Genomic DNA, 27,693 nt, shown 5'->3' on the forward strand with positions numbered 1-27,693 from the left:
TAGATCATAAGATGATTTTGATTAGGACAAGGATAAATTAATGATTTTATATGTCAGTTCCTAAGAAATTAGGAGAGATTTAAATCGGGAAATACAATTATTTAAAATGAATGAAGAAAAATATGCAACTTAACACGGTCTTTAATTAAAGCAGCTATCTAAGAGGTAACCTGAATCCTAAAGCAAAGCTTTCTCTTTTTTTGGACTTCCAGCAGCTTGACTTAATTGCAAGCATTTATCAGAGCTGCTGGAGAACTGCAATATATCATTTTAGCAGTAAAAAGTTACAATTCTATATATAGTTATCTAATGCAATTAATATTCACACACCTATTTCACATACAATTATATAACTATCCCTTTTAAAACTATTGTATTATTACACACAAATCCCATATTTTATTAATCTATATACTTTTCTTTTTTCATTTTTCCCCATTTTTTTTAATCACTGCTTTAAAAACAATAAAATATTTTTTTTTAAATTAAAGTGTTTGGGAGCTGGTACATTACACTTGTTTCTCCAGCTCAAGCACAAAAACATCTAGGTCAAGATCCCCAGAGTACTACTGTCTTTGCATTTTAAAATAACAGTCCTTTTTCAAGTATCGAGGAGGATGAGGGAGTTGCCTGAATTTCCATACTTGAGAGTGGGTATTCAAACTCAGACACAGTGTGGTAGTTAGACTGGCAGTGAAGCTGCAGTATTGACAATGAGGTTGGTTATTCAAAACAGCCACAGTTGGCTGGAGAGCAAAAGCTGGTTTTAAAAAATAATTTACAACTCCTGAAAGTTCTCACAGAAAAAAATATTATAGTAACACTTAGAACAGGGGTGTCAAACTCACAGCCTGTTGCAGAAAAGTCACGATTCGTCACGTTTGACATCCCTGACTTAGAACATTATACAGAGAAAATGAATTGGGATAATCTATACACGCTATCGTTTAGGGGCTGCATGAAGGGAGGCTCATTCAATTTCACTGTACACGTGTTGTGCATTGACAATTTGATTTGATTTTGAGTTCCATTATTTGGTCAACCTTTCTCCTACGTTCCACTATGAGTTGTATTGACTTCCTGGGCAACACGTCTAGCAGTGTGATCATCCTCACTAGAATATATTTAATCTTGAAATCACACTTCTGTAGAGAAAGACTCTATTTATAAGCATCTTCTTATGCTGGATATACTTCAGCCACTTCAATGTTAGGTGGGCAGTTCTAAGTTCAAAACGATGTCCCTGTAGATCTGGTAAGCTAGGGGTGTCAAACAGTGAAGGGTGCAAATTTTTTTACTAACACACTGTAGGCATGGCTTATTTTGTGGGTGTGGCTTGCTGGTCATGTGACCAGATGGGAGTGGCTTGACAATCATATGACCAGGGGTGGCTTAAAGGTCATGTGATTGGCTTAAGGGTGGCCAACTTGATGTCACTCACGTCAAGGGTTTGGATTAGGGTTAGAGTGCCTGGGATACTTTCCCTATCTATTTACTATTACTGAACTCCAAAATATATTATTTAATTATATATACAGTGATCCCCCGATTATCGCGAGGATTCCGTTCCAAGACCCCTCGCGATAATCGATATTTCGGGATGTAGTGGTGCGGAAGTAAAAACACCATCTGCGCATGCGCGCCCCTTTTTCCATGGCCGCACATGCGCAGATGGTGGAGTTTGCGTGTGGGCGGCGGGGAAGACCCTTCGGCTGCCCAACAGCTGATCTGCTCCGCAGCGCGGCAGCAGCGAGGAGCCGAAGATGGGGTTTCCCCGTTGCCCAGGCAACGGGGAAACCCCATCTTCGGTTCCTCGCTGCTGCCGCGCTGCGGAGCAGATCAGCTGTTGGGCGGCTGAAGGAACCTTCCCTGGGTCTTCCCGCCGCCCAAGCAAAGGGGAAACCCCAAGATCGCTTGCCGCTTGCCCGTCACCCTCTCACCCGGCCGCTCGCTTGCCGCTTGCCACTTGCCCGTTCACCCGCCCGCCCGGCTGCTCGCTTGCCGCTTGCCCGTCACCCGCTCGCCCGGCCGCTCGCTTGCCGCTTGCCCTTTTCGCCCGCCTGCCCGGCTGCTCGCTTGCCGCTCGAGAGCAAGAGGGGGAGAGATAAAGAGAGAGAAGGAAAGAAAGAGATGAGAGAGGGAGGAAGAGAGTGTGAGAGAGGAAGAAGCAAGATAGAGAAAGAGAGAGAGAAAGAAAGATGAGAAAGGAAGGGAGTGACGTCATCGGGTGGAAAAATCGCGATATAGCGATTCGCAATGATCGGGATCGCGAAACTCGGGGGATCACTGTATATGCCATGTGTACATACAAATTACACACAGGCACACAAAAATATCATTACCTACTATATAAACTGTATGTGTATGCACACACCCACACCGGCACCAAGCTCTTCTTTAAATTATACACAATTCAACCTCATTTACTGCGGTAGGAAAAACATACCCAGAGCCGAGAAGGGAAAAAAAGAAAAAAAAGAAAAAAAATTCTACCAGTTCTGCGTACCTGACCAAAATTTTTCTACTGGTTCTTTGTACCTAACCATACCCGTAGAATCCCATCACTGCCGTCAAACCTGCACCTTGCGGGTTGGATGTGTTACGCGTTGGCCATGCCTACCTCCATTTTAGCAAAGGGGAAAAAAGTTGCGACACCTCATGTGACGTGACAATGCGAGTTTGACACCTCTGTGGAAAGCATTTAACTTCTCAAGGGTACAAATGATGGCATCACATTCCTTTTCATACGCAAACTAATGTGATTTCCTCCCTGACATTTTATTCTCTGGAGATCACCAAATGAAGAGCATGGCTCACTTGCACCACTTGCGCTAACTCTGTCTCACTATCCCTTGCTGAAACATCAATGGCTAACACAGCAAAGTCTAGACCTCATAACATGAGACAACTGCTGAGCCAATTTGCAACCTGGCACTCCTCAGTCACCATCATATTATACTATAGCAACAGTCTTGTGAGTGACGTCCTTGGCATAAACTTTTATAGTAATTAGCTAATCCCAAGAAAACCCCCATCTGTTTTTTCTTGTTGAGGCAGAGCATTCCTAATTAGCTTGTTCCTTCCCTATCAAAGGAGATATAACAAAATGACCCATCCAATTGTCTGGTTTAGACCAATTGTGAACATGAACTGGGAGAGCCATGTTAACAAGGTTAACCAGTGAATAGGCATACCAACTAAATCAGCCAATGGGAGCTAACCACTTCTGAGTGAATTGAAACTAAAAGCTTAAGTTTAAGGCTGGGCATGGCTCAGTCCCCACTCTGCTCTCTTGTCCACTCTGTACTCTGAACTCTGCTGAAATGAAACTAACTGTTCTCTGCTGCCTGTAACTGCATGAAGAACTCAGTTAATGGTAAATTCGTCTATTACTATGTTTACAAAGAAATTAATGAATCCAGCTGAATCAGTGATCTGTGTGTGCTTCTGGTTTTGATTTTTGCAACAAATTCTAATAGAACATCTTGGTCTGGATAGTGAACCTGGTATCCCTGATAAATGGGGAAATCATTTCTAGTTGTTCCAGCTATGCTTTCAGGTAGTTGAAAGGATGGCCACATTATCTAAATATGTCACGGCACATTGATTTAGGGACAGTGTGGTTAAAGCACCTGGCTATAAACTGGGAGACTGTGAGTTCTAGTACCACCCACCCCGTGCAGACCTCACTTTCTCTGCCATGGCAAAGAATACAATGGCATCTTGTCATTCTGGAATCTTACCAAGACAACTGTAGGAATCTGTCCAGGCAGTTGCCGGGAATCAAGGCCAATGATTGAGCAGCTCAGGAATCAGTTTTAGGAAAGACCAAGGAGGAAAATGTTAAATTTATACATCACAACATACATGATGTAGGCTGGCTTCATGTCAGTATCCTTTGGCCAACTCAAATGTATTTAGCTGTCCAATGTTGCTCCAGCAGGTCATCCGTACAAGGCACAAGAGAGCTGTTTGGCTGTTTTCTTATTAAGCGTGCTATAGTCTACACAAAATTATCTTTCTTTGCCAAACACAGGTGGCGAGGATGACGGAGGAGTGTCTCATGCTAATTAAACCTTAGAATTTTCTGCCACCTAACTGATGTATGTAACCTTTCACTCGGTGCTCAAAGGCTCCTTCTGTTACAAATTCCCAAAAATCCTTCTCAAGCTTTCTGATGAGGAGGGGTTGAGGGAATCTCTTTGTGCTTGAACGGAGGTGTATATTGAAACTCAACTGCTGTCTATCATTTAGACTAGCAGAAAATTTGTAGGTCAAGTAATGCAAACTAGTTACTCAAAACCTGCTCTCTCTTACAACATTTCCACATTTTCATTTAAGTCTCTTCAGGAAGGAAACCAGAGAAAACTCCTTGACACTTCCATAATGTGGGCTATGGAATAAGTCCTACTGAACTCCTGGCCTCCAAATGGCTAGTTTTCCCCTCAAATCTTATTGTACGCAGAGTCAAGAGACTCTGGTGATTCTGGTCACCAATTTATTTGGCTCCCTTAAAAAAACAGTTGGAGCTACTCATAGCGATCAAGGACTATTAACTTTAATGGGGCTGCCTCTGAAGGCCATCTCATCTGCTTGGAGACAAATGGGCTTCTGTGGGCAGCTGGTTGGCCACTGTGAGACCAGATTGGGCTAGGGATCCATCTGGACCAAGCAGGGCATCGCTTACACCCTCATCATCCCTAGGAAGGGACTTCACTATTATCTAGGCTGAAAAAATGCCAAGCACCTCTGCCAATTGTGCACTTTTATTTATTTATTTAAGATAAACTATCTAGGCAGTTAATTGGTGTGGCAATTATTTCCTGCATTGCAGAGACAAATACTGTAGAGCCAAAGGGAAAGAAGACCAAGCAGGCTCAGTATCCTGAGCACCGAATCGTCGTGTTTCCATACTTAGGCTACTAAACCGTGGCATGCAATACCGTGCCATGTTATCCTCCATAAATCCAAATAATCAACGCCCACTTACTCACAGGAAATGAAGCCAAGCAGGCCTTCCCCGGGGTCAGATAAAAGCCGCGGAGCCTTCAAAGAAGCACTCGTTGACACACCAGCAGGGCAACAGCCCGCGCTGAAAAGCACCCAACCCACCACAAGCCTGGATTAAAATAGTTTTCCTTCCTCTTAAAGAGGGCGGAGAGGGGCGGTTGAAAAAGCGAAGAAAGTTTGCGCCCGTACAGTTTCTTGGGGCAACACTGTGTGCCATTTTTTTTTTTTGCAAGGCAGTCCGAGGTGAATCACACGAGACAGTACACTGCAATTTCTATACCCATCTTTATTTCTTCCTCTCTCTCTCTCAGCATACAAAGTTCTTTCTTTTTCCTCTCTCCCTCCCTCCCTCCCGGCTAAAATAAGAATCCGTCCGTTGTTGCTTCCTCAAGGACCTGCCTACCGTACATACTTGAAGAAATCCCTTTAAAAAAAAACTTGCAATCTCTAGGAAATAAACACACACACACACGTCGCCGCGCTCCTTCCCTCCTCCTGAAAGACTGCGCGCGAGGGGGGGGGGGAAAGAGTTGGAAGCAGGAAGGGCAAAATTAGCCCCTCACACACCCTTTGCGTAGGATTCCTTGCAAGTATTTCGGCGTGACAGCCTACAAGGCTGCCTTGCCTCAATAAGTCCTTTTGCCGCCAAAAAAAAAAAAAAAAAGGCGCCCCGGCTGATCCCGAAAAAACGCCCGCGCGCTGCATCTTCTCCAACTTCGCCCCCTCCCACCCCCGCTGCCCCCCCCCCCCCCCATTTTCCCGCCTCACGACGAGTACTCCGGGTTGGACGCCTTTCCTTAGGCGGACGCCCGCGGGCGAGCAAGGCTAGACGTGAAGGGGGGGGGAGCGCGGGAGGGTCCTCCTCGCAGTACCTTGTCCTTGCAGCCCGCCTCAGCGTCGGGAAGTTAGCCGGAGAAGATACAGAGCTCTTCTGAAGCTCGGCCAAACGCAATCACAAGCTCTGGCGAGCCAGCCTCTACGCCACGCCTGACATCAGCACGAAGGAGTTCCCTCTCGCCTCGGCTCTGCAGCTAGAGATACCTTCAGCGCGCACCCCTCGAGGGTGGAGGAGAGGCGGTCGGTCCCGGAGACCGCAGCCGCGGCTTTCAAAGAAGGGGAAAGGGGGCCATCCCCAAAGAGTGGGGTTGGGAATGAAATTAGCGTTTAAAGGTTTTAAACCATACCTACCGCTCTTAAGGGCAAGGTTTGTGGAACGGGGGAGATGCCTGGATACCCTGTCTGCGGATTCAATATTATTATTAATTATTAATATTGTTATTAATATCAATTAATAATTAGCATTGTAAATCCCTAGGGCAATCATTAAGTCTTGTACCTCATGATTCTTGACAAAGGTATCTTTTCTTTTAGGTACACCAAAGACAAATTCCTTATGTGTCCAATCGCAATTGGCCAAAAAAAGAATGCTATTCTAATTTATTTTTCTTTATTTATTTTATTTATTTATTTATTCATTTGTCCAATACACAAATACATAGGAAGAAAAATAGACATATAGTAATATATATAAGGGTAAAGTGAACTTAGAGGAGAGGATATATGAAAGAAAGAATATACAGTATATGATAAGTGAGAGAAAGGAAAGACAATTGGACAGGACGAAAGGCACACCAGTGCACTTATGTACGCCCCTTACTGACCTCTTAGGAACCTGGAGAGTTCAATCGTGGAGAGTCTAAGGGAGAAATGTTGGGGGTTAGGGGTTGACACAATTGAGTCCGGCAATGAGTTCCACGCTTCGATAACTCGATTGTTGAAATCATATTTTTTACAGTCAAGTTTGGAGTGGTTCGTATTAAGTTTGAATCTGTTGCGTGCTCTTGTGTTGTTGCGGTTGAAGCTGAAGTAGTCATTGACCGGTAGGATGTTGCAGCATATGATCTTGTAGGCAATACTCAAATCGTGTTTTAGGCACCGTAGTTCTAGGCTTTCTAGGCCCAGGATTGTTAGTCTATTTTCGTAGGATATTCTGTTTCGAGTGGAGGAGTGGAGAGAGACATACACACCTTCCTTTGCAGTCTTTCCCCATCCAGACTCAGGCAGGTTAGTTGTTTCATTTCCCATCCAGACTTAGGCAGGCCAATTGTTTATAGGGATTGCAAGAACAAAAAAAAAAGAGAGAAAGTTATAGGTAATACAGTATTCTGAGGAAAGGAGCATCCATTTTGGTGGTTTTTCACACTATTATCTTTGGAGTCTTTTCCCCAAAAATGTGACTGGTGTTTCTTCTGCAGACGATTCTCAGAGTTGAGAAGCAAGCAAAAGTTATAATCAGAAGGCAACATTGGTTTGTCAAAAACAAATCATGTCAGGCAAATCATTTCATTCTTTAACAATGTGACTAAATTAGTGGATCAGCAAAATGCTGTAGATATAGTATACTTGGATTTCAGTAAGGCATTTGTCAAAGTTCACCACAAACCCATTTCTTAATAAGTTAGAAAAAATGTGGGACAGACAGCATCACTACCAGATGGATTTATAACTAGCTGACCAACTGAACTCAACATGTAGTCCTTAAGGGAACTACATCTACATGGAGGGTAGAAAGCAGCGGGATACTCCAAAAGTCTTGGGCCCAGTACTCTTCAATACCTTCATAAATGACTTAGAGGAGGGAATAGAAGGGAAACTCATCAAATTTACAGATGACACTAAATTGGCAGGAATAGTCAACACCTTAGAAGATAGGCTGAAAATCCAGAAGGTTCTCAACAGACTTGGACACTGGGTCCTATCTAAAAAAATGAAATTCAGAGGTGAGAAAAGTAAGAAAAATCAAATATAGGCAAGAGAAACAAAAAGTACAAATATCAAAGAGGTGGAAGCTGGCTCAATATTAGGACCTGTGAAAGGAACTTGGAGTCCTAGTGGACAACCAGTTAACTATGAATCAACAATATGCTACAGCTGCGAAAAAAAGCCAGTATATTCCTAGGCTGCATTTAATAGAGGGACAGTCTCAAGATCACATGAAATGCTATTACTGCTTGGTAAGACTGCACTTGGAATATTACATCCAGTTTTGGTCATCACAATATTAAAAAGATATTGAGACTCTGGAAAGAGTACAGAAAAGAGCAACAAAGATGATTAGGGGGCTGGAGATTAAAACATACCAAAAATAGTTGTAGGAATTCGGTATGTCTAATCTAGTGGGGAAAAAGGACTAGGGGTGACAGGATAGTAGTGTTCAAATAATTGGTCGGCTGCTACAAAGAAGAGGGGGTCAGCCTATTCTTCAAATCACCAGAAGGCAAGGCAAGAAGCAATGAGTGGAAACTAATCAAGGAGAGAAGCAACCTAGAACTAGGGAGAAATTTCCTAACAGTGAGAACAATTAATTACTGGAACGGGTTGTTTCCAGAAGTTGTGGGTGCTCAATCACCAGAGGTTTTTAAGAAGAGATTGGACAGCCATTTGTTCAGAATGGTATAAGGCAGAGATCTTAAAACTTGGCAACTTCAAGACTTATGGACTTCAACTCCCAGAATTCTTCAGCCAACAAAGCTGGCTGGAGAATTGTGGGAGTTGAAGTCCACAAGTTTTATTTATTTATTTTATTTATTCGATTTTTATGCCGCCCTTCTTCTTAGACTCAGGGCGGCTTGCAACATGTTAGCAATAGCACTTTTTAACAGAGCCAGCATATTGCCCCCACAATCCGGGTCCTCATTTTACCCACCTCGGAAGGATGGAAGGCTGAGTCAACCTTGAGCCGGTGATGAGATTTGAACCGCTGATCTGCAGATCTAGCAGTCAGCTTTAGTGGCCTGCAGTACAGCACTCTACCTGCTGTGCCACCCCAGCTCTTATAAAGTTGCCAAGTTTGGGGGGCCCCTGGTATAGGGTTTTCTGCTTGTGCAGCTTGTTGGATTAGAAGACCTCTTCCCTTCCAACTCTTGTTATTCTCTTACAGGCAGATACTCCTCAACTTGCAATCATTTGTTCAGTGATTGTTTGAAGTTACAACTGCAATGAAAAAAGTGACTTATGACTATTTGTCACATTTACAACTATTGCAGCATGCCCAAGATCACATGATCAAGATTGAGATGCTTCGCAACTGGCTCTTGTTTATGGCAATTAGATGCTGTGATCCCATTTTGCAACCTAACAAGCAAAGTCAACACATTCACTTAACAACTCTGTTAACCAACTTAACAATAGTGATTCACTTAAAAACTGTAGCAAGAAAGGTCTAAAATGGGGTAAAGTGCACTTAACAACTGCTTTGCTTAGCAATGAACATTTTGGGTTTGCTTGTCATAAGTCAAGGTCTACCTGTATAAATTAAATACAAACAAAAAAACAAATAAATGAACTCTGTCCTACGATCTGTCTTATCACTCCGCGGATTGCATTGGCTAACAATCTGTTTCCAGACACAATTCAAAGTGTTGGTTATGACTTATAAGGCCCTACATGGACCAGACTATTTCCGAGACCGTCTTCTGCTGCACAAATCCCAGCGACCGGTTAGGTCCCACAGAGTTGGTCTCCTTAGGGTCTTGTTGACCAAACAATGTCGGCTGGTGGGACCTAGGGGAAGGGCCTTCTCTGTGGGGGGCCCGGCCCTCTGTATCAGCTCCCTCCAGAGATTCACACTGCCCCCACCCTCCTTGCCTTCCGGAAGAATTTAAAAACTCATCTTTGCCACCAGGCCTGGGGTTCCTTAGATCTTCTCCCCTGACCAATGAATGCTTTAGTTTGATTGTTGAATGAATGATATTGATGGTTTTTCTTTTTTAATTAGAATTTTAAAGACTGTTTTTTAATGTATTAATTGGATTGCTATTATTGTTTCTTGTTTTTTGTACATGTTGTGAGCCGCCCCGAGTCCTCGAAAAGGGGCAGCATCCAAATCCAATAAAATAAAATAAATAAATAAAATAAAATAAAATTAATAAAATAAATAAATAAATATGATGCAACAGACTCCAGACTAGTGGTCACCAATTGATTGTCCATGGTGCACTAGTGGTCCATGAGAAAATTTGGGGTTTTTTTTTGCTCTCCTCAGACTTCAAGAAAGCCTCCTGAAGCCTAGGGAAGGCCAAAAAAAGGGCCCAACAGACCTACTGAAAGTTTGGAAATGAACTTCCAGTTGGGTCTGTTTTTCACCATCCATGGGCTCCAGAAGCTTTCCTGAAGCCTGGGGAAGGGCGAACGCTGAAAATCAGCTGGCCAGTGCGCACATGCAACACCTCACATGCCTTCAAATATGGCTCCGTGTGCCACTTGTGGTACACATGCGATACGTTTGCCATCATGGTTCTATACAATAGTCCAAATTAAGCCACTGAAAACAAAAGGGTCACTCCAGTGGTACCTCTATCTACAAACGCCTCTACTTACATACTTTTCTAGATAAGAACCGGGTGTTCAAGATTTTTTTGCCTCTTCTGAAGAACCATTTTCCACTTACAAATCCGAGCCTCCAAAACTGTAACTGGAAAATGCAGGGAGAAGCCTCCGTGGGGCCTCTCTAGGAGTCTCCTGGGAGAAAACAGGACCAGAAAAGGTGGGGAGAAGCCTCTGTGGGGCCTCTAGGAATCTCCTGGGAGAAAACAGGATCGGAAAAGGTGGGGAGAAGCCTCTGTGGGGCCTCTCTAGGGATCTCCTGGGAGGAAACAGGACCGGAAAAGGTGGGGAGAAGCCTCCGTGGGGCCTCTCTAGGAATCTCCTGGGAGAAAACAGGACCGGAAAAGGTGAGGAGAAGCCTCCATGGGGCCTCTCTAGGATTCTCCTGGGAGGAAACAGGGCTGGAAAAGGTGGGGAGAAGTCTCCGTGGGACCTCTCTAGGAGTCTCCTGGGAGGAAACAGGACCGGAAAAGGTGGGGAGAAGCCTCTGTGGGGCCTCTCTAGGAATCTCCTGGGAGGAAACGGCATCCACCCTCCCTGTGCTTTCTCCAATCGCATGCATTATTTGCTTTTACATTGATTCCTATGGGGAAAATTGCTGCTTCTTACAAACTTTTCTACTTAAGAACCTGTTCATGGAACGAATTCAGTTCATAAGTAGAGGTACCACTGTACTGGAGAAGAAAAAAGAACAAGCCAATTCTGGTTGTCTGTTTTAAAAAAGTTAGGTGAAAGGGAGGCGTATCCTGAAAGAAGGAAGATTTTCAAGCTGAGACACCAGGCAAAGCCCTTCACGCTTCAACATTTTGTGGCACTTTTGTTTTATGGGTATTCATCTATCTACCACCCACCCACACAAGGACACACCATATCTGTTCAGGCTGGCATATTTTAAATAGCACATCATTATTTAAAAAAACCTCATGCTTTTCTTACTTAATCTCCTTCAAGTGCACTGAAGGATGTTAGTGGGTGTGCCCCTAGATCATGTCATAAGCCAGATTTCCTGTACTTCATTGCCCTCCAGACATCTTGGAACTGCTAACCCCAGAATTTCTGCCCAGCATTGGAGTGGTAGGGAATTGCAGTCCCAATATAGCTCAACTGCATCAGTTAAAAGAGGGCCACAGTAAGCATTTTGAGAGTTGGTTGGGTTATTGTGAATCTGCGCTACAGCAGAGTTTCACAACAAATAATAGTTGAAAGAAATCATGCTTTAAACCTAAGCATAAACTTAAGCAGTTTCTTGGGATGGATTCAAGTATATAATTAGCTTATTCCAAAAAAGTCACACACTGTATATTTTTAACACCTCACTTTGATAGTGATTAGCTATATAAATTAGTCTGACACACAAATCTGGATTGCTAACACATCAAGTAAGAACTATGCTTGAAAAATTAGTATTGTACCCAACCCATACAATGAATTATCTATCTATCTATCTATCTATCTATCTATCTATCTATCTATCCTCTTCTATTCTATTCTATCATATATCTCTATCTATTATCTGTATGTATCTATTTATCTATCTATCATCTGTATCTATCCGTCCGTCCATCCATCCATCCCAATCCAATCCTATCTATGCCTTCAATGATCTTGTCACTTACAGACTGATTTTACACTGATCATTCTTTTCTATACCCAACTGTACAGAAAGGCTGAAAGAAAATAATTTGATTTCCTGAAATCTCACATTCTATTTTAGAGTTCTCATCATTCCCGCAGCACTGTAAATTTGTGAGCCTTATACATTATGCCTATAATTTGGTTATGGAAACTGCTAGCTCCTCTAATGCTCCTCTTGTATTAAGACAGAAGCAGTTGGGCATTTAGAGGCTGCTGGGTCATTAAAGGGGTCTGGCTAGTTCTTGACTTATGACCACAATTGAGCACCAGTTTTTTGTTGCTAGATAGTTGCTAAGCGAGTTTTGCCCCATTGTACAACCTTTCTCACCACAGTTGTTAGTTGAGTCACTGCAATTGTTAAGATAGTAACATGGTTGTTAAGTGAATCTGGCTTCCCCATCGACTTTGCTTGCCAGAAGGTCACAAAAGGAGAGTTACGTGACTCCTCAAAAAACTGCAACCGTCATAATTATGAGTCAGTTCCCAAGTGTCCGAATTTTGATCACGTGACCACAGGGATGCTGCGACGGCTGTAAGTATGAAAACTGATCGTAAGTCACTTTTCTCAGTATGGTTGTAACTTCACATGTTCACTAAACGAATGATCATAAGTCGAGGCCTCCCCGAATTGGAATGGGAATAGGTGCTTGTGACAATCTGGCCCACGTAAGGCTATAAATAAATGCATTCCACAGACTCTGCTCACTCTTTGGCTCAGGCTAGAAGTTACACCCATCCCTGTTATTTGTTTATTTCCTCCACAGGGTTTACTTCTTGGCAGAAAATTAAGCCCAGATCTAAGACAAGACTGCTTGTGTACTTGTCTCTACCTGCTGCTAAGGAAGAGAGGTAGGAAAAAAAGAACCATGCACCAGGTCCAGGTGAGATACAAAGGGATGGGGTTAGCCCTCATCCTTGGTATTCTACCCGTATTGTGTGTGTATTTCTCAGCATTGCTATTTGGCACCTGGTGTAAGGCCAGAATCCACTTAGCTGTTGGGTTTTATATCTTTAAGTAAATCTCACCTTCAAAAAGATATTGATAAAATTGAACGGGTCCAAAGACGGGCTACAAAAATGGTGGAAGGTTTTAAGCATAAAACTTATCAGGAAAGACTTAATGAACGCAATCTGTATAGTCTGGAGCAGTGTTTCCCAACCTTGGCAACTTGAATATATTTGGACTTCAATTCCCAGAATTCCCCAGCCAGCGATTGCTGGCTGGGGAATTCTGGGAGTTGAAGTCCAGATATCTTCAAGTTGCCAAGGTTGGGAAACACTGGTCTGGAGGACAGAAGGGAAAGGGTGGACATGATCGAAACATTTAAATATGTTAAAGGATTAAATAAGATTCAGGAGATAAGTGTTTTTAATAGGAAAGTGAACACAAGAACAAGGGGACACAATCTGAAGTTAGTTGGGGGAAAGATCAAGAGCAACATGAGAAAATATTATTTTACTGAAAGAGTAGTAGATGCTTGGAACAAATTTCCAGCAGACATGGTTGGTAAATCCACAGTAACTGAATTTAAACATGCCTGGGATAAACATAGATCCATACTAAGATAAAATACAGGAAATAGTATAAGGACAGAATAGATGGACCAGGAGGTCTTTTTCTGCGGTCAATCTTCTATGTTTCTATTTTCTAACTGTCATTAACAGATTTTTAAAAATCTGTTCTATGAATGACAACATTATTAGCCAATACTAGACAACACATTACTCATTGGCTCATCCTTTCAGAGGTATTTCCTTACCAGATTCTTCCATACCTTCAACTATGACACAGCTTCTAATAATTGCTTTCACTGGAAAATTCGGGACACATTCAGGGATGGATCTGCCTTCAAATAAAATATCTCTGTTGCCCAGAAATGCTGATATTTCAAAGTATATGTGAAAGTGCTTTAAAAGATGTGGATCAGAACAAAGATCTATTAATGGGCTTTCTCCAACCATCAAATAATAGCATTTTCCATATTTTCTTGAAGATAGTACAAGTAGCCCTCAACTTACAAGAGTTCATTTAGTGACTGTTTGAAGTTATAACGGCACTGAAAAAAGTTATAGATTTATGACCATTTTTCATACTTATATGACCATGGCAGAATCCCCTTGATCATATGATTTATTATTCAGATGCTTGACAACTGACTCACATTTATGACGGTTGCCATGTCCTGGGGTCATGTGACCACCTTTTGCAAACTTCTGACAAGCAAAGTCAACAGGGAAACCAGATTCACTAAACGACCCTGTTACTAATTTAACAGCTACAGTGATTCAGTCAACAAATGTGGCAAGAAGAGTCATAAAATGGGGTAAAATTCACTTAACAAATTTCTCACTTAGCGACATAAATTTTGGGCTCAACTGTGATCACGCATCAAGGACTACGTGTATTATAAAGGGCAAAAAAGGGACAGCAAAGTTTAGAATTCTTTGGCTTAGAGAAAAAAATTAGAAAATTCTTTAGTATTTTCCAAACCAGAAACAAAATTATATGACTTGGTTTTGTTTCCACAATAATGTGCACCATTTTGATGCAATAATGTGCAAAATCTAAGATAGTAAAACTGGAAGTACTGTAGCTTCTTCCTTTGTTAACTTTAAGCCAATTGGTGCGTCAACATCTGGAACAGTGATGGCGAACCTATGGCATGGGTGCCACAGGGGGCACGCGGAGCCATATCTGCTGACACACAAGCTGTTGCCCTAGCTCAGCTCCAACATGCATGTGTGTGCGGCCAGTTGATTTTTGGCTTGCACAGAGGCTCTGGAAGGGTGTTTTTGGCTTCCAGAGAGCCTCTGGAGGGATGGGGGAAGCTGCTTTTGCCCTCCCCAAAGTGAAGCCTTTGGAGTCTGGGGAGGGTAAAACATGAGCCTACTGGGCCCACCACAAGTTGAGAAACAGGCCATTTCTGGCCTCCAGATGGCCTCCGGAGGGTGGGAGAAGCTGTTTTTGTCCTCCCCAGGCATGGGCACTCACGCATGCACAATAGTGTGTGCACACACTGATTCAGCACCCGAGAAAAAAAAGATTCGCCATCACTGATCTAGACCAACTTACTGAGCCATGGAAAGTTGGCACCGTTTTGCTAAAACTCAAATCGCAATCCCATACACACTTAAATAAGGACAAGCACCAACATATACCTTGCTTTCTATATAGACTCTTATCAACTTGGAAATGACTACAGGGTTCCATCCATCAGTAAATTGCTCCTGTGGTTGAAATCCTAGGCACATAGTGTTTATTAAAGAGAGCGTCTTTCTGGATACCGATGGGATTACTTAGTAGAATATCCTTAAAATTGGACTATAAGATTATATTGCATTATAAAGGTTTTTTCGCCTTAAATACTTTGCCAGCTAATATCCTGTTTTGGCACAGGACGGAAGAAACTCTAGTCACCCTGTGACATACTTTGCTGTAATCTGTTCTTTGAAATATATTCTGCTCTGAATTGCATGTAGTCCTTGACTTATGACTACAATTGAGCCCAACAGTTTTGTTTGCTAAGCAAGACAGTTATCAAGTGAGTTTTGCCTCATTTTGCAACTTCTCTTGCCACAGTTAATAAGAGAATCCTCTGCAGTTGTTAAGTTAGTAACAAACTGTTAAGTGGTTCTAGCTTCCTCATTGCCTTTGCTCGTCAGAAAGTCACAAAAGGGGATCATAGGACCCTGGGACACTGTAACCGTCATAAATACATGCCAGTTGCCAACCATCCAAATTTTAATTAAAAGTCCATGGAAAGCTGCAAAAGTTGTGTAAAAAGTGTTCATAAGTCATTTTTTTCAGTGCCAAAACTTTGAATTAAACTAATGGTTGTAATTTGAGGACTATCTGTGCTATATCCCTGTAATTGAGCCAATCAGTGAGGAAACTCTAGGGCAGTGATGGTGAACCTTTTTTTCCCCTTGTGTGTGTGTGTGTGCTGTCACACATGCGTAAGTGCCCACACCCATAATTCAATGCCTGGGGAGGGTGAAAACAGCTTCCCCTGCTCCCCAGGGGACCTCTGGAGGCTGGAAACAGCCTGTTTGCCAACTTCTGGTGGACCCAATAGGCTCGTGTTTTGCCCTCCACAGGCTCCAAAGTCTTCCCTTTGGGGAGGGCAAAAACAGCTTCCCCTGTCCCTCCAGAGCCTCTCTGGAAGCCAAAAGTGCCCTCCCAGAACCTCTGTGTGAGCCAGAAATCAGCTGGCCGGCACACACATGCACATTGGATCTGAGCTAGGGAAACAGCTTATGTGCCAGCAGATAAGGTTTCACGTGCCACCTGTGGCACCCCTGCCATAGGTTCACCATCACTGCTCTAGGAGAACATAGGCATACGACATACAAAATCATCTCCTAATGGACCTGAGTTCACTTCTCATGGCCGGTAACAGTAAAATAGTTGGAAGGAGCCTTGGAGGTCTTCTAGTCTAACCCTCTGCTCCGACAAGGAAGGCTATACTATTTCAGACAAATGGTTGTCCAATCACTTATTTTTATTTACTTATTTATTTATTGGATTTGTATGCCGCCCCTCTCCGTGGACTCGGGGCAGCTAACAACAGTGATAAAAACAGTATGTAGCAATCCAATAATAAAACAACTAAAAAACCCTTATTATAAAACCAGACATACATACAGACATACCATGCATAAACTGTAGAGGCCCAGGGGGAAAGAATATCTCAGTTCCCCCATGCCTGACGGCAGAGGTGGGTTTTAAGGAGCTTACGAAAGGCGAGGAGGGTGGGGGCAATTCTGATCTCTGGGGGGAGTTGGTTCCAGAGGGCCGGAGCCGCCACAGAGAAGGCTCTTCCCCTGGGTCCCGCCAAACAACATTGCTTAGTTGACGGGACCCGGAGAAGGCCCACTCTGTGTGACCTAATCGGTCGCTGGGATTCGTGCAGCAGAAGGCGGTCCCGGAGATAATCTCTACCATTGGAGCACCTACAATTTCTGGAGGCAAATCTGAAGGCAACTTCTGGAATGAAGACTTGTCTTGTTTTTGTGGGGGAGAAGAAAGGAGAAGGTATAATTTCACTATTGCTCCTAAATACCGAAGCTGATAGATGACTAACTAGCACGGCTGCAATCCTGAGCCTTCTCTAGAGAAACCAAGCTGGCCCTGCTTACAACTCTGCTTGGCTGGAGTCCTTGGTTATTTGTTGTTGTTAGCGCACTTCATTGCTGAGACCGCTGAAGTGATTATTTATAGTTGGTGATATTGCTTAACTCTGTTGAGGTAATCCCACAAGTCTCAAGAGGCAAAATTGGCTTCCATGAGGCTGGTTGTAACTGAAATAGTTAGGTTTCATTTGAGGTCAGGCGGCTTATTTTCCCTTCCCACCCCCACAGTGGAGATGATTTTTTTTTTAAATAAGAGAGCTAAACTTGGTTTCCTTCTTTCTTGCAAGATAGGATCTGCTGGTGCTATACCCAGATAAGGGGATGCCTGGAGAATAACTTCCTCCCACCCATGATGTCATAAGTGCTGCATCTGGAATTTCCCCTTTAAAGGCTGCAGATGTTTTCTCTCTCTGTTAAATGTTTCGTAGGCAGGATGTGTTGCTACTGCGGTTTGTAAACAGTCGCAGACACACAGACACTTGCAGCCCACTCAACAGCTACATTTCTCCATCCAATTACTATCATTAGCTAATTAATCCTTCCTGCCCCACGTCTTAATGGCAAGAAAATGTTACCCTTTGAGTCTCCACTCCCACAGGGAGCCTCACTCTGCTATCAGACATTGGAATAATATAAAGCCAAGTTGAACTGTTACTTTAGTTTTGAAAGTACTAGGTGCAGAAAATACCAAGTCAATAGGTGAGAGGCACCAGTGCCTGCCTGTCAGTAACTTCCTGCACTACCTTTGACTTCTCTGCTTGATCTAAGATCCGGGGGAGGGGGGAACTGGGGCAGTGAACTGCAGCCAAACCAGCCAACAATCTTGTGGCATCTTAAGTCTCACCAATATCTTATAGATAACCTTTTGCGGGGAGAATCACAATTTGCTTCCTGACAGCTGAACAAGAAATTGCTGAACTCGTTGTCATTGTTAGTTGCACCATCGCGACCCCATGGACAATGTTCCTCCGGGCCTTCCTGTCCTCTACCGTCCTCTGGAGTCCATTTAAGTTCACACCTACTGCTTCAATGACTCCATCCATCCACCTCATTCTCTGTCATCCCTTTCTTCTTTTGCCTTCAATCTTCCCCAGCATCAGGCTCTTCTCCAGTGAATCCTTCCTTCTCAATGTTGTGGTTAGCTCTGGCCCAGCTCCTGTCCCAAGGACTGTGGATGTGGGGGAGACATCCACATGCTGCTAGCCTGTTTTGCCCCTGGTGGAATCTGCTGATGAAGGCTCCTCTGACCAAGAAGACATGAGTGACAGGGAGGAGGAGAGTGTGGCAGACAGCTCAGAAGGAGATCAATTATCTAGCTCCTCCTTGGATTCAGAACAAGAGTTAATGATACAGCCACGCATGCGGAGAGCGATGCATAGGCAACAACAACTGAGAGATTATCAAAGAAAATGAGGCCACCTGTGGTTGGGTGGGGCTGTGGTAATTAGTGAGGCTGCTATAAATAGCAGCCTGTGGGTTTGGCCATTGTGGAGGATTATCTGACCGTTGTGTTTCGTGACTGCTTTACAGACTTTGGCTTTTTGTGTGCTGATTTTTCCCCCCTTTGAAACTAAACCAGAGCAAAGTGTGTTTCACTTTGTGAAAGAAGAAGGACTGTGAATTGCCCCACAGCTGCAAGCTAAGTATCACAGAACTGATAAGGGATTTGTACAAATTACCAGTTTGTTTGGAGACAGTGCTCTTTGCTATACCAAAAGAGGGCTTGGTTTAAGTGAATTTTCATTATAAAGAACATTGTTTTGAATTTTCAAACGTGTGTGTCTGAAATTTGTACCTGTGAATTTTTGGGAGGAGTCTGCCAGAGAGCCCCACAGAACACTCAATAGGTGGCCAAAGTATTTGACTTTCATGGATCTCCTCTAGGACTGACCGCTTTGATCATCTTGCAGTCCAAGGGACTCACCGTAGTCTTCTCCAGGACCATAAGTCTAAGGCCTCAATTTTTTGCACTCAGCCTTTCTTTTGGTCCAACTTTCAAACCATACATTGCAACTGGGAAAATCATAGCCTTGACTATACACACTTTTGTTAGCAGGAAATGTCTCTACTTTTTAGTATGCTGTCTAGATTTGCCATTGAACCGACAGCCTTTAACTTAACCAACAGCAAAAAGTTTTAGGCAACCTGTAGACACTTAGAACATTGCAATAGCTAATTAATAAGGGACAACAGGTAATCCTTGATTTTGCAACCATTCATTGAATGAATTCAAAGTTACAACAGCACTGAAAAAAAATGGATTGACAACAGGTCCTCACACTTACAACTCTCACAGCATCCTTATGGTCACATGTGTCAATTCTGAAGCGAACCTGGCTGAAGCCATCTTTTGCTGCCTCATAGTTGCCACAAAGCCTGAGAGAGGGAAGGGAGAGAGGGAAGGTACCTTCAACCACAACAACACACGAGCACGCAACAGATACAAACTTAAAGTAAACCACTCCAAACTCGACTGCAGGAAATACAACTTTAGTAACTGAGTAGTTGATGCATGGAACTCACTATTACACTCTGTAGTACTATCACCTAACCCCCAAAACTTTAACCATTAGACTATTCACTCTTGACCTCTTCCGATTCCTAAGAGGGTGTGCATAAGTGCACCAGAGTGCCTATCGTCCCCTGTCCTGATGTTTCTCTCTTACTAGTATCATGTTTATAAACATTGTTATATCTTTGTATACTACCAATACCTACTTAACTAAATAAATAAATAGTGGATAGCCCAGCTAACAGTCAAAATAAAAAGTTTTCCTGTAGGAAACGAGGAGAGGAGCCTGCCAGCTATAATCACTGGACATGAATATAGCTGGCAGGCTCCAATGAATATTCATTCATTGGTGACACCTGGGAGGGGGGAGTTTTACTCTTTTAATTAGGTGAAAACTGCAGGAATCTTTAGAGTTGGTTTTCACCAGCTGTGCCGATATGATGTATCCATTGAACATGTTAAGTTGTAAGCTACTTAAAACCCACCTCTGTCACCAGGCATGGGGGAATTAAGACTTTTTTCTCCCCCTAGGCCGTTACAACTGTATACATGGTATGTTTGTATGTATGTTTGGTTTTTATATATTAAGGGGTTTTAATTTGCTTTTAGTATTGGATTTTATTGTATATTTTCATGATTGTTGTTAGCCGCCCCGAGTTTTCGGAGAGGGGCGGCATATAAATCCAATAAAACTTGAAAATTGAAACATGTTATTTGAGGAATCTGCCTGCCTTGGAGTTCTGCTTTCAATGGATGTGTTACTCGGACATGATCAAAATTCAGGGTTTGGCAACCAGCATGCATTTATTACAGTTGCAGCCTCCCAAGGTCACATGATCATGGTTTGCAATCTTCCCAGCTGGCCTCCGACAAGCAAAGTCAATTCAAGAAAATGGACCCACCTAACAACTGCAGTGATTGGCTTAAGAACCACGGCGAAGAAGTTGCAAAATCAGGCACAACTCGCATAACCACTTTGCTTAGCAACCAAAATTCCGGTCCCAAATTGTGGTAAGCTGAGGCCTATCAATGCCACCTTTATCATATATAATCTGTACCTGTATAAACAGCCTGTCTTCCTTCCCTTCCCCAATGCCTCACAACACAAACAAACACAAATGGTGTACCAGTCTAGCCATTCTGTGCATCAGCTGAAAAGAGCTACAGCCGGTGAAAAGCGTTTGCCTTTTAATAACATTTTTAGTCAAGTGTTATTATTCAGAAAAGGTGCTATCAGTCTACTGGGGAGTATCTTAAGCATGTGTAGACATTGTGCAGGGAACGGGAGAGTTATAAAACAGAGGTCGGAAGAAGTGTGACGTTTTGATTGATAAGAGGCAAGGCATTTGTTAAGTGTGACATCCTTGCATTACAGAGCTGAGTAACTCGTAGAGATTAGATTTTCTCAATTTGCTAAGATGCTGTAGGAGGTCTTGTTTGGCTTCAATAGTTGTTTGGCTTGGTTATTGCGATTAGTAAAATATTTATTCAGTGAAGAGTGGCTAAGCACGATTCAGTGCACTGTAGATAAATTCTGGTCACTTTAATTTTTGTGAAATAAATAACAACTGTTTCCTCATAGATTAATCTTTATGGTAGATCTGTTTAAGAAGGGTCATCTTGAGCTGAGAGATGGGCATCTTGAAGCGGCATACAAATCTAATAAATGAATGAATGAATGAATAAATAAATGAATAAATAAATAAATAATGTTTTTCCCATTCCCCCCCCCCTAAATATTACTATGTCTGATGTCAGATTGTCAACTAGTTCAATGTAAAGGTGAGCAGAATTAGTATAGATAGTCCTCGACTTATGACACAATTGAGCCTGATATTTCTGTTGCTAAGCAAGAACAGTTAAGTAGGTTTTGCCCCATTTTATCACTTTTCTTGCCACAGTTGTTACACAAAACACTGTAGCTTTTTAGTAACACGGTTGTTAAGGGAATTTGGCTTTTTCATTGATTTTACTTGCCAGAAGGGTGCTAAAGGTGGCCGCATAACCCAGGACACTGCAACCATCATAAATACATGCCAGTGGCCAAACATCTGAATTGTGACCATGGGGATGCTGCAAAGGTCATACAAAAATGGTCATAAGTCACTTTTTTCATGCTGTTCGTGAGTTTGAATGATCCCTGAACAAATGGTTGTACGTCAAGGGCTATCTGTAATCTATTTGGAATATGAATATATTTTTATGTATTTACTTTTCAATTTCATATTGCATTATATCTCCAGGGACTCAAATCAGCTTAACATAATATAACATTGCCTCTCACAAAATGTTCTCTCAGGTCATAAGCCCACAAGAGATATTCTATGTTGAGAGATAGCAACTGGACCAAAAACAGCCTGTATGTTTCCATGGTTATCCCAATGGTGCTTTTTTCAAGAGGAAACTGGACTTATTTCTTTTTCTTTGAAGATGTTTTTCTTCTCATCCAAGAAGCTTCTTTAGCTCTGATTTGATGGTGGGGAATGGAAGGATTTATATTTCTTGTGAACAACTGGTTATTTGCTTTCTTTTAGAGAGTTGTTGAGGCCACTTGGATGAAAAGCAAAACACCTTCAAAGAAAAAACCAGAAAGTCCAATTGCCTCTTGAAAAAGCACCTTTGGGACAACTATGACATGGATGACTGAGAATCTCCATAGATATATTGTATGTATCTATGGTTGATGCTGGACTTACATTTGGGGTTCCTCATTCCTACCCAACACCTTAGCCACTCTAGTAGTCTGTCCTTCTGCAGTATAAATCCTCTGATGTGGTGGCAGAATGTATCCAAGACTGAAACAATCTTGATAGGATAGATAAGAGAGGTTTATCCTAATGCTACATGGCAGCTTAGACTTCTACAGATGATTAGTAATTATTTAAAATAAAATTCAAGACTGGGTATGCAATTGCAAAACTGTGAAAGGGAAAGGTTATTGCCCAATACAGGAATTGTTCATGAATCTTGGCTCCATTAAAATGCTATAACTGTAATCTTAGATTGGAGAATCTTATCCCTGGTCACTTGAAGATATGTGGAATTCAATTTCCAGAATTTCCCAGCCTGTCATCTTGGCTGGTATAGATAATTCTGGTAGTTGAAGTCCTGACATTTTCAAGGGGTCAAGGTTGAAAAACATTGTCTTAGATGACAGGTCTATATAGTTGGATTCAGTTCCAAAAAGATACTTTGGAGTGACTGAGGGTACAAAACAAACACAGCTTCTGTTTGCAGTTCTGTCTGTATCTTTTCCTGGAATCATAGACTGTTGAAGTATAGTGTTCTTATTTTCTCTTGGGGTTCTGATGCGTTTTTTGATTTGTAGTTTGAGAAATGCCTGATTAAAATCCCTGGCAACTTGGTCATAAAGCAAAACAGTTTCTGAGGAAAACTGCGACTGTCCTTACTTATCATCTTACTTTGACTTTCCCTTGCTTTACAGATCTGAAAGGATTATAAATGTGAGGATTAGTCACGTTACTTTTTCACACTGTTTTAACAGTGAATGGTCATTGTGTGAGGCAATTGCTTTGCTAGGACTAATATCCATGTATGCCAGGGGTGTCAAACTCAAGGCCCCTGGGCAAAATCCAGACCATGGGGTTTTTAGATCTGGACCACAGGGCTGCTCTGAAAACAGCAAAGGACCAGCCTGCAGTGTCTCTGCCAGCAAAAACAGAGCTCAGGAAGCTGTGACAGCCTCCCGCAACCTTCTGCCAGCGAAACCCGTGTGTGGCCCTCCCAAGCTCTATTTTTGCTGGCAGAGTGTTTGGGCAACCATGGGTGCCCCTGACCTGAGTGACATGGAGCTGGCCATGCCCACCCTGGCCAGGCCCACCCAGCCCCCAAGGTCAAACACAATCCTGATGCAGCTCTCAATGAAATCGAGTTTGACCCCCCCCCCAAATGTATGTCAATAATAAAGTTGTCAATATATTTAAGATAAAGAAAAGACTTTTCATAGGAAGTGAAGAAACATATACCGTACAATCGTGCAAGTGTCCATGACTGTGGAACCAATATGCATTCTTCCCCAAACTGAAATACCAAAGTAATAATAATAATATTAATAATAATAATAATAATAATAATAATAATAATAATAATAATTTATTGGATTTGTATGCTGCCCCTCTCCGTAGACTCGTAACTTCCAAGGCGGAAAAAATCATGATTGACTATGAAATAACGATCCGAAGGGGTTCAAAAGCAGAAGCTGCAAATACATTTTGCAATCAATCCAAATTTGAGACAGATGTGTTCCTGACCTGCCCTTGAATTTAGCAATACAGTAGGTCAGAAATAGCTCAAAATATAGCAAATTTTGCTATGTCAAAAAATAAGACATCTAGTTTCATTTCAAGGAAAAATTTCCTGACAGTTAGAACAATTAATCCATGGAACAGCTTGCCACCCAAAGTTGTGAATGCTCCAACACTGGAAGTTTTTAAGAAGAGATTGGATAACTGTGATTGGATTGAGATTCCCTTTCCCCCTAGGCCTTTACAATTTTATGCATGGTATGTCTGTATGTATGTTTGGTTTTTTTATATTAATGGGTTTTTAATCGTTTTTAGTATTGGATTATTACAGTATGCTGTTTTATGATTGCTGTTAGCCGCCCCGAGTCTTCGGAGAGGGGTGGCATATAAATCCAATAAATAAGTAAGTAAATAAGTAAGTAAGTAAGTAAGTAAGTAAGTAAGTAAGTAAGTAAGTAAGTAAGTAAGTAAGTAAGTAAGTAAGTAAGTAAGTAAGTAAGTAAGTAAATAAATAAATAAATAAATAAATAAATAAATAAATAAATAAATAAATAAATAAATAAATAAATAAATAAATAAATAAAATAAAATAAAATAAAATAAAATAAATATTTAAGTGGTGTAGGGTTTCCTGTCTAAGCAGGAGGTTGGATTAGAAGACCTCCAAATTCCCTTTCAACTCTGTTATTCTATTCTATTCTATTCTATTCCATTCTATTCCATTCCATTCCATTCATATTTGGTATGATGCATCCATTGAATAGAGTTATAGAAGGCCCCCACTGGCTATTAGTGTTGTAAAGAATAGAGATGTTCAGGCAAAAAGGCTTTGATTATTAAAACAATATTTGCAGAGCAGATGCCTTGTATGCAGATTACTCATTTGAAAAGATGATTATAGTCACTGTATATTATACTGACCTGCATCTGTAATCCATCTCCCTCCAAGGAGACCAACAGGATTATTGCAAGATCCCACAATACGCTGGTGGTAAGCATGCATTTTCTCCCCCTAAATGTAATTGAATACTCATATGACTGCTCCAGTAGCTTATTATATCCGCTCTTTCAGGGAGATGTCTGTGGCTTTTTAGGTCACTCGTGATTCCAAAGCCTCTTTTCTTACAGTTCCCAGAGCTCAAAAAAAATAAATAATCACACATCCAAAATTGAATGGTAAATGTTGAATAACATGATTTTCTTCCATCTTTTGCCAGGAAATTGATGTGCTAAGAAGACTCTATTTACATCTAAAAACACCAATACAATTTGGCCCTTCCCCCCCAAAAAACAAAGAAAAAAATTAGCCCCCAATCCTATTCTTTCCTGTCAATGACCTGTGTCAATGACATCAGTGATGTATCTGCAGAACAAAGCACCAGCCCATAGCCGTAATCTGTATTTCCAAGAAGGCTTCAGACCACCCTTTGTTTCAGAACTGTTCTTAGAAAAATAGTGATGGGGTTACAGCAAAGCCATATTTGGTCTAGTGGTTAAAAGCATCAGGTTAGAAACCAGTAGATGGTGAGTTCTAATTTCACCTTAGAACCATGAAAACCTGCTGCGGACCTTGAACCAGTCTCTCTCTCTCAGACCAACTGATCTTCACAGAGTTGCTTTTGTGGAGGAAATAGGAGGAGGAAGGAATATGCTCACTGCATTGAGTTCATTAATTAATTAATTAATTCGTTCATTCATTCCATTTCTATAGCCATTCATCTCAGTCACTGACTCTGGGCATCTTCTGTTCAAAAAGTGTATTACAGATAGAAACATAGAAACATAGAAGATTGACAGCAGAAAAAGACCTCATAGTCCATCTAGTCTGCCCTTATACTATTTCCTGTATTTTATCTTAGGATGGATATATATTTATCCCGAGCAAGTTTAAATTCAGTTACTGTGGATTTACCAACCACATCTGCTTGTTCCAGGGATCTACTACTCTTTCAGTAAAATAATTTTTTCTCACGTTGCTTCTGATCTTTCCCCCAACTAACCTCAGATTGTGCCCCCTTGTTCTTGTGTTCACTTTCCTATTAAAAACACTTCCCTCCTGAACCTTATTTAACCCTAAATGTTTTGATCATGTCCACCCTTTCCTTTCTGTCCTCCAGACTATACAGACTGAGTTCATGAAGTCTTTCCTGATAAGTTTTATGCTTAAGATCTTTCACCATTTTTGTAGCCCGTCGTTGGACCTGTTCAATTTTATCAATATCTTTTTGTAGGTGAGGTCTCCAGAACTGAACACAGTATTCCAGATGTGGTCACATAGATTAAATTTTTTTTTAAAAAAAATTAAAACAATGAAAACATTAAAACCAATATAATCCAATTAAATATAGTAATGAAAACAGTATATAAATAGATTTTTAAAAATGAATAAATTTGGGAAATGACTATTTTTGATGGTCATGCCCACTGTTGTATCCTGTAATGGCTACCTTGTATCTCTGTAAATAGTTTGTTCCTTGTTAAAGCGCTGTCTGAGCTAGAATCAGGAAGTCGCTCCTGATTGGCTCAGACGCGGCTGCTCTTGCTTTGGCGGGAACCGCAAATGTATAAAAGGAGTGGTTTCTCCCAGGTAGAGCAGACGGTACTAGCTGAAAGTCACTTACCTTTTCTGAGCTGAAATAAAGGTACCGTTCTCACCTAACCCTGTCTCTGGGTCTACTTCACTGGCGACGACGGACGAAAGAAACCACGCGTGCAACATGAACAACCTCCAAATCGGCCGGGCTCCTGAGTTCTTCGATCCCGAGAAGACTTCCTGGGACGACTACTTAGCCAACTTTGAGATCTTCCTCGAGGCAGCAGGAATACGGGACGCCGACGCCGATCGGAGATGGGCCATCTTCCTAAACTACTGCGGTCCAGAAATCCGCGCCCTCGCCCAGACTCTCACCGACCCGCTGCCAGCAAGATCCGTCGCTTGGGACGTCCTGCAAGCCAAGCTCGCGAGCCATTTCAAGCCAACAAAACCAGCCATGGTTTTCCGGCACCAGTTCTCCAGAATGGCGAAGCGGAATCAATCAACCAATTTGCAATGCGACTTCGAACGGTACTTGCGAAATGCAAGTTTGACAACCCGGAAGCTCGCCTCACCGATGCCTTAGTTTTCGGCATGAGAAACGCCTCGGTCAGGAACAAACTCCTCACCGAAGACGAACCGACCCTACAAACACTGATTAAGCTAGGACAAACCGCAGAGGTCGCCGACGCCGCTGTGAAAGAGCTGAAGGAACACGAAAGACAAGAAGTCATCGGAAAGATAGACTCCACGTTTTCCCGCGCCGAGGACCCAGACGACCTCAGCCCACCAGCTCGCAACAAGGACAGCTGTTTCCTGCTGCAAGACCAGCCGAGACAACACAGATTTCCTCACCCCGCCGCCCCCTGCGCCGGCTGCCGAGGAAACCATCAGCGCCAACGATACCCCTTCCGGGACGCCATATGCCACCGCTGCAACCGACGCGGCCACATCGCCGAAGCCTGCAGAGCAGCTGCACCGGAGGAAACCTTCTCCACTCCGCGCCATCAACGACCCCAGAATCAAACACCTCAACCGCGAGAAAACCGACCTTTCCGTTTTTCGGGCCGAAAGAACTACTCAGCCGCTAACCGCGACTACTCAAGAGGTAACACTAAATTTTCCGTGAATAACACGGCAACAAAAAATGGGGGCAAGATTGTAATTTCATTACTACTAAACAACAAGCCATGTTCTATGGAGCTTGACACGGGGTCTAA

At 42.3% G+C, this 27,693-nt stretch overlaps 1 protein-coding gene across 3 annotated transcripts in view; it reads right to left on the minus strand.

Moving 5' to 3' along the window:
• The window catches only part of DGKA (diacylglycerol kinase alpha), a 120,812-nt gene extending 114,773 nt beyond the window's left edge, over positions 1 to 6,039 (minus strand). Inside the window, exon 1 of one of the 3 annotated variants that reach the window (XM_070740393.1) lies at positions 5,883 to 6,039. The gene's annotated coding sequence lies outside the window, so the exon portion shown is untranslated. Of the gene's footprint in view, positions 1 to 4,990; positions 5,147 to 5,882 lie in introns of those variants that run through there. The other 2 variants (XM_070740394.1, XM_070740395.1) reach the window with 2 other exon arrangements.
• Positions 6,040 to 27,693: the final 21,654 nt, after the last annotated feature.

Source organism: Erythrolamprus reginae, chromosome 2, assembly GCF_031021105.1.
Source record: "Erythrolamprus reginae isolate rEryReg1 chromosome 2, rEryReg1.hap1, whole genome shotgun sequence".
In the NCBI taxonomy this organism is placed as follows: domain Eukaryota; kingdom Metazoa; phylum Chordata; class Lepidosauria; order Squamata; family Dipsadidae; genus Erythrolamprus; species Erythrolamprus reginae.